We start from the raw sequence: 8,182 nt of genomic DNA on the forward strand, positions 1-8,182 counted from the left end.
GGTTTCGCTCGCGAGGACAAGGCAATGTGGGTGCTGGAGGAAGGACGTTTGCTTCGATTGATTGGCGTGATGAAAACCAAACGAAATATGTATCCAGAAATTAATGTATTCAGTTAATAGCAGAGGAAGGTGAACAAAACAAAACAAAACAAAAACATGGATCCCAACACGGATTTACGGATCAAAACAACCTTACATCAAACCACACAGGCGCAGAAAACACAAGGACACGAGGAAAAAGAGAATAATTACACGTATATCATTTTCTGGGCTTACACTCGAAGGTTCTACAATGCCCCTTACCATTCCTCCCCCCAGTACCACTCCCACCTTATCACCCACTGTCTCCTGTCTACCCATAGTAACTCCCCATCTTCCCATCCCATTTCCCCAATATCCCCCTCCTTAGGACTCTCTACCCACCTCTTGTTACCCCCTCCCTCCATTGCCTCCCTCCTATTGCTCCCCCTCCCATTCCCTCCCACAATATCCCCCATCTCTCCACCCACTGCCCTCATATAGTTACTCCCTCTCCACCCCCCACAGGCCTCCCTCCCTCCCAGGCCTCCCCAGTAGCCCTCGAGACACCGGCGGAAGTGTACGTGTTGTGTGTGTGTGCATGCCTGGTGAAAAGGACAGTTCGAAGGACACCCGCCGCGAGGAGAATGGTGATCATGGTGACTAGAGGGACGGGTGAAACGCTGCATTAGTGATGGGCAGCCTGTGAGTGTTGCTTTGTCATTTGTCTCCATTATTCATGTATTCTGTCCACCTCAGTAATGCAAGAGTTTATCAGGATCTTCACTCTCTCTCTCTCTCTCTCTCTCTTGTACCGGTGTACTCTGAAATATGATGTTTGTTTATTTATGTTTTGGCATCGTATTATTAAGGCATTTCCGGAACAATGTACAGTGCATTGGTGACCTCTTTTTAGCAGTCTTGCTGTTAGTTCTTTTTTTTTTTGTGTGTGTGGAAGAAAAGTGGTAGTTTATCGGGCATTTCATACCTCCCTTGACCAGCCTCTTTCACACTTAAAAGAGAGAGAGAGAAAAAAAAAAAAAACTATAGGTGGTGTTGCCGTGATACTTTCGCGGGTTCAGGCATCGTTACAGTATTGGCACATATATTTTAGTATCTAGCTAGATGTGAATAAGCTGTTCGTTGTTATATTGATCATGTTTGTAAGTTCATTCGGGATATTGATTTAGTTGATGCTCACGCTGGAAAAAAAAAGTGTATGCGGTAGATAAGTAGATGAAAGATGAGGGAGGGAGGAAACGGCAGTAGAATGATTGTTAGCTCCCCTCCCCAACCCGCTCTCCGTGACTACCGCGGCGAGAAACCTACTTATTTCATATTAGCTCATAAGATAGACTGTGCTGCGATTGTATTTCTTCCCCGTGATACAGAACCAGAACCATTGTCCGGAATATCGTTGGTCGTCCCGTTATCCCGCTGGTTATCTATTCAATGAAAAAAAGAAAACGGTAAAAAAAAAAAAACGTAAACATGAATATTCTCTTGATATTCAAAATAAAAACTCATCCGGCAATTAAAAAAAAAAATCGGCGAAACTTTATCATTCCCTTGATATAAAAATGGTAGTTTGGGTCATTTGCAGTTTCCTCTTTTTTTTTTTTTTGTGAGTGTGTGTGTGTAGAGGTCTGGTGGACGAGTCAGCATGTCGAGTGTGAATGACATCTTCGTTGGAGGTGCGTGGTTGATGAGGGCAGGCGAGGGAGAGAGAGCTCTTATGTCTGCTGTGGCGCTAAATTTTTGAGCTGCGAATTTGCTCGCTCTCCCCACGCGGTAACGAGGTTGTCGTGTGTGTTGTTGTTTGGTTTGAAAGGCCGTTAGGTGTTTCAGTGGTTCAGAGATAGAGGGTGTACGTGGCAGTTAGGAAGAAATATGCGACAGCTGTTTGTATCTATCAAATATCTATCTTTTTATCTATCTATCTATCTAGTGTTTATCTATTTGTGTAGTTATTTATCAGCTTCTTTCCTTTATTTCTTATTCATTCGTTTATTCATTTCACGTGGCAAATAAGGCTGACCAAGAACACTAAAAATAGGGAAAGAAAACGGCCCTCAACAAGTTAGTTACGGGAAGTTTTCAAGAAGTTCGCAAGTTTACATACTGGTGTGTCTTGATGTTCCTCGATGCTTTAGTGCCTTGGAGATTGTGTGAGAAATTTTAAATTGTATGTGAGAAATTTTAAATGCTCAGATGTTTGTCGTCACTTCGGCATTTAAAACAGTTCATAGATTAATAAGGATTACGTGAGAAGCAGAAAAAAAAATATTAAGGATTACGTGAGAAGCAGAAAAAATATATATAAGCTTGGAATATTTTGTAATGCCGTAAGAGGGTGTGTGTGTGTGTGTGTGTGTATGTGTGTGTGTGTGTTCATGAAGGAGTATTGTCAGTAAAGTCAAGTCGACCTTGACATTAAATGCAAAGTTGGCATGTGATTTTGAACTTTAAGCTTTTATAACCTTAAAAAAAATCGGGGAATATACAGATGATGCCTGTGGCGGAAGGAGATACGGCGGCAAGGACGAGGACGGAGGACGGAGGCGGTGTCGGTGACTTTGAGACTCCTGCCTCTGTGGTGGTGGTGGATTAGCAAACTTTCTTTACATCCCACTTAATTTCAACTCAAACTTGGACCCGGAATCTTAACTCTTAGGGAAGGGAAGCAGGCCACCACCACCACCACCACCACCACCACCACCACCAGACAACCTAAATAGCAGAGTAATTAATGTGCTAGGCGGTAGTCACGACTTGCGGTGGAGGCGGGGGTAGTGGCTTTGGCAAGACTGCAATCAGGTGGTAGTGATAGCTGGTCGTTGTGTCTGTGGTCGCGGTAATCTGCTGGTGTTGCATGATAGAGTGAAGGTAGGTGGGTGGTGGGTTCGTGGTGCAGTGGAGTGAGGGGACCCTGGGCTGTGTTGTGATGTTGGAGTGTTTGTCCGCGGCTCGACCTGTTGTTTCTGTTGCTAGTGGTCTCCCCGCACCAGGCCCTCCGTGTCCCCAGCGGCGTGACCTGTCTTGAGGGTGATACTGCTGCCTTTTTTCTAGCATCAATAGGGTCCATTTTATTGAGTAACCACATGTAAGTCTTCCTTCTCGTCGTCTCTCTCTCTCTCTCTCTCTCTCTCTCTCTCTCTCTCTCTCTCTCTCTCTCTCTCTCTCTCTCTCTCTCTCTCTCTCTCTCTCTCTCTCTCTCTCTCTCTCTCTCTCTCTCTCCAATACATTCTTCTATTAAGTAACCTTTCAATCTGCCTTCAGTCTGGATCAAGACAGCTCACCCTCATCAAAATTCCTCTGACGTGTTCAGCCTCGTGGGGGAACTCCCGTGGCTAGTGGACCAGCCTACTTGAGAAAATTATATTAAGTTCTCTCCTTTGCATCCACTTGTGATTGCCTCATACTTTTATATGTCGCCTCCCACATTGGTACTCGTATTGATGTAAAATCTCATGGAACACTTCAATTGATGTATGCCTTATCTTCCTTTGGTTAAATGGGTCTTCCTAAACTAAGGTCGTTTGTTGAAATGAAGCATAATAAGATGATAGGTAGATTGTGAAAGTTTTGCATCTGTTTCTCGTGGCGATGTCTTGCTGGCTGTATAGAGTAACTTCCCAGGCACAGTATTGGAGGTCCTTGAGGCAGTCATGGGTGAAGACAAATTATAATATTCATGACCTTTACTCTATCATCGCGGCGATGTGTTGGAGTCGGCGGGAGCAGCACCAGCTTATTGTTTCTGTGGACAAGTGACCTCGAGGTGACTCTCCACAGTAGCTGCCTCCCCTCCCTCGTTTCATCCCTTCCTGGAAACCACTGCTTCCTTTGCCGACTGTTCACTAGTGGGGAGCAGTGGCTGTCGTCTGTGATGTGTGGTTGGTATTGCAAGTTTGGTGTCCTTACGCAAATTTGTCCGTGAGCAGTAGATATCCAGTTGATTCTCAGTATTCGTGGCAAGATTAAGGGAACAATCATTGGTGCAGAATTATTATGGTTTCGAATGCAGATCTTTGGACTTATCTCCCAATCCTTGAAGGCTCCGGAGGAAAGTCTGAGGTGGAGTTATGCAAGGGATAGTCTCCCAGGTGGCGGGTGTCTGGGCGGTGACGCGTAGAGGGCATTTGTCCCGCGAAGGCAGTCAGCCGTCCTGTCGGGGTTATTGTTCTCAAACCCTTTATCGCTTCCCTCATCTCCCTGCATCGTCATCTTCTTTGCCATGGGGCGCGGCGGGGCAGCGGCAGGGGAGGGCGAGGGAAGGAACGTGTGATGCTGATTCTCCTCCTGCACCGGAAGCTTTTAATTTTCTTAGTCAAGGCGACTGCAGAACTTCATTACTTCACAGGCGCCCTGACGACCTCCGCGCGCGCGCGCGTGTGTGTGTGTGTGTGTGTGGTGTGTGTGTGTGTGTGTGTGTGTGTGTGTGTGTGTGTGTGTGTGTGTGTGTGTGTGTGTGTGTGTGTGTGGAATACCATGAAATTAAACTTGTTACAGGCGTCACGTAATTTTTTTTATACAATCTCATGGCTGGTAATTGTTTTTTAATTTATTTTCCGTCGCGGTGCATTGAGTAGCAGGCAAGACCCCGAGCGTGGAGCGAGGTTAGGGTAGGAAGTGCATTGTGTAGGAAGAGACACTCCTTGACAGCATTACGTAACAGACTCTCACTTGCCCCTCCGCTCCCCATCTCCCCAACCCTCGCACCCGACTCGCTAGCGGACGAACGGACCTTGGCTGGCTGGCTGACGCAGGGAGGGGCGGAAGGGGTGATGATGAGCCGGGATGAATTCAGGGAAGTAATAAGGATCATCTGTCATTCCCTTCTCATACATTGTTCCCCCTGCTTATAGTACCATCTTGCCCTGCTCTCTCTCTCTCTCTCTCTCTCTCTCTCTCTCTCTCTCTCTCTCTCTCTCTCTCTCTCTCTCTCTCTCTCTCTCTCTCTCTCTCTCTCTCTCTCTCGCCATCCTTCCCTTTCCGCGGCACTAGCTGACCCATCTCCACCTTTCTCCCCTCTCCCCAACACAAGCACAATACTCATCCATCACCGCCACTTAACGTGAAAATAATGACCGTATTTGTCGTTATGTAAATACTTCTCTAGTCAAATAAATACCTGCACTATAGAAATTATCACCCTGACTGTGATTCACGTTATTAAATTTTTTTCAAGTAGGTATATCAGTTAATGTGTGTTTTTCATTGAATTATTTTCTTTTCCTACTTTTTTTTCTAAGTCCCGGAACCACAGAAGGACTTGAAGGATAACGCACAGAGCTCCTTGTGTGGGTACGGCAGGTACGGTTCATGGATGGGGGTCGGATGAGGGGTGGGAGGGCAGCCAGCGAGGGGAGTGGGAGGGCAGAGGATGGAGGTGGGGTTTGGACTCAAGTGGGCGGCGGTGACGGGAGCTAAACACATACATCTTGACCTTGGGTGGAGGACGGGGAAGAAGAGATGTGTTAAGGGGGGAAGGGTTAAGGGTGAGAGGAAACATCATGAGTGCTTCTATCCTGTAGTTCTATTCATCTCTTCCCACCTCCAGACACTTTCCACTTACCCTCCCTCCCTCCCTCCCCCTCTCACCCTCGCTCTTCACCAGTCGCCACGTGGACCTTGCTTACTCTCATCCACCTTCATTCACCCTCCATCCACCCTGGGCAGCCCCATCCACTTATCATCGGCATCAATCCTCAGTCTATTTTACCGTTCCTATTACATGACTTTTTTCTTCCGCTAGCACTCAACCACGCCATCACCTTCGCCCGCCGTCTCTGTTTTCGTCAGTCAGTCAGTGTTTCAGTTAGCCTCTCCTTCACCTCAAGGTCTGGTATTCCTATCTTGCTTCACCACAGCTCCACCACCTCTCCCTCACCCTCGTCTCGCCTTGCCCCCGCCGCACACCCTCACCCCCCTCCCTCCAAACCCCTTCATCTTGGGGTGAGACAACCTTCTGTACCAGACCGCACGCTCGTTATTGCTCCCTGTATTACCGTTTGTTTTTACACACACACACACACACACACACACACACATCTCGATGAACAATGCAAATGTATGTGAATTATGTGCTTAAGAGTGACATTTTGCTGTATATTTAACTTTGAACATTTACTTAATTACTTGCATACGCTCACTTACATACGCACACACACACAGACGAAGCATTTCATGTGATTGTTTTGTAATTATTAGTCGTGTATTGTTGATGTAGATATCAGTGTTTATATTACTACGTCTCCTCTGTGGACTAACATGTTATTTTTGTTTAATTGTGTATGCTAATGAGACTTATCTGCAGGTCTTCACGTGCCTTGTTATATAATACGATTATGTATAATCAGACTGTTCTTATGGCAATATATATATATTATATATTATGAAAGAACGAACGAACACACACACACACACACACACACACACACACACACACACACACACACACACACACACACACACACACACACACACACACACACACACACACACCATCCAGGCACTTAAGAATAACATCTCATCCCGAAGTATTATTTTTCTACATGACCATCAATATAATAAGCACCACATCCAATTCCACTCAAAACACACACCCAGTAGAATAATTATAACCACCACCACCACCACCACCACCATAATCATCACCCAAACACTTAATAACACCGCAGCCCGAGGTATTAGTTTTTAACCACCAATGAAGTCAACACCACCTTGATATCCTACTAGTAAGCACACAAAATAAAACATAAATTTCGAACACCTAGCCTTCATTACTATAAAAAATAACAACAATTCACTGTTACAAAGTTCTACACTCCTTTGACTCATTAACGAAATTAGAAGTGATCTCGCAAGCTAATCTGACCTTGGAGCGTGTGTACCGTTGAGAGGAGAGAGGACAGGCGGGAGGCGGCGTTACATCACGAGGCAGCGATAGTGGTGGTGACTGGTGAGGGCCGCTGTGATACCTCTTATCGGGAGGAAGGACGAGGATGGTTCACGTCCTGCTCACCTGTCCCACCTCTCATTAGTAGTGATAGCGGCACTAATCACCTGTGGCTTCAGAGAGAGAGAGAGAGAGAGAGAGAGAGAGAGAGAGAGAGAGAGAGAGAGAGAGAGAGAGAGAGAGAGAGAGAGACAGGTAATATCTGACCTTAGTATTTCTTCACTGGTTGTCCTTAAAAATTTACCGGGATAAGTTTACATAAGTTGAAGGTTTTCAGGCACGTGCTGTGTGTGTGTGTGTGTGTGTGTGCGTGTGCGTGCGTGCGTGCGTGCGTGCGTGCGTGTGCGTGTGAGTAATGGCCATGGTATGAGTGGCATTTAAGGTTAATATATAGACATTATTGATAATTAGTCACAGTTGTGAAGGAAAATGGGAAGAAATCATTGAAGAGGAAGAGAAGGAGAGGTGGTGGTTGGAGGAGAGCAAGTTTCAAGAGGCTGCTCACCTTTCCATTCCTCTTCCTCACCTGTTACTGTCCTTCCTCACCAGCCTCCTCACCTCAACTCACCTGTCCTTTTCCTCATTTTTTTCCTGAATTCACGTAAGGCCTTGCAATCACACCTTTACTGCGATGGCCAGGAGGAGGAGGAAGAAGAGAAGGGGGAGGAGGAGGAAGTATTAGGAAGTCAAGGCGGCAAGAAAGTGGTATCTGGGTTAGGGTGACGATGAATGAGGGTGTAAGGGAGGGTGCACATGACAGGTGAGCGACACACGATGACTAGCGCCTTGACCTGCAGCAACACACCTGACCAGGAATGCAATCTGCCTGAACTCTTTCCGTGTTGCGTCCAGCGTTTCCTCTTCCCTTCCCTTCCCCTCTGTCATTGCACAAACACGGACTAAACCTGACATTAACAAATCTATTAATCTTTGTGTGGCTGTTAAGGTGCTTTCTCTAACTAAATATTTGGTAAAAGTATAGCAGAAAGTCTTCTCTTTAGAATCTTACTAACACTTTATCCATAATCAAACGTCAACGAATCTACGGGTGCTTGCTTGGTTGTTAGGTTTTCTTTAATTACTTGGTAAAATGATAAAGTATAGCAGAAAGTCTCCTGTTTGAATCTTACTAACACACTGCATTTGTAATATCCCAGGATCTTAAGGAACACACTCCATATTTATTCATTTTTATTTTATTTT

At 45.7% G+C, this 8,182-nt stretch overlaps 1 long non-coding RNA gene across 1 annotated transcript in view; it reads left to right on the plus strand.

Moving 5' to 3' along the window:
* Positions 1-580: 580 nt before the first annotated feature.
* The window catches only part of LOC135093841 (uncharacterized), a 333,879-nt gene continuing 326,277 nt past the window's right edge, over positions 581-8,182 (plus strand). Inside the window, exon 1 of the long non-coding RNA XR_010263494.1 lies at positions 581-723. This is a non-coding gene — a long non-coding RNA (uncharacterized LOC135093841). The remainder of the gene's footprint in view (positions 724-8,182) is intronic.

Source organism: Scylla paramamosain, chromosome 3, assembly GCF_035594125.1.
Source record: "Scylla paramamosain isolate STU-SP2022 chromosome 3, ASM3559412v1, whole genome shotgun sequence".
Lineage (NCBI taxonomy): Eukaryota > Metazoa > Arthropoda > Malacostraca > Decapoda > Portunidae > Scylla > Scylla paramamosain.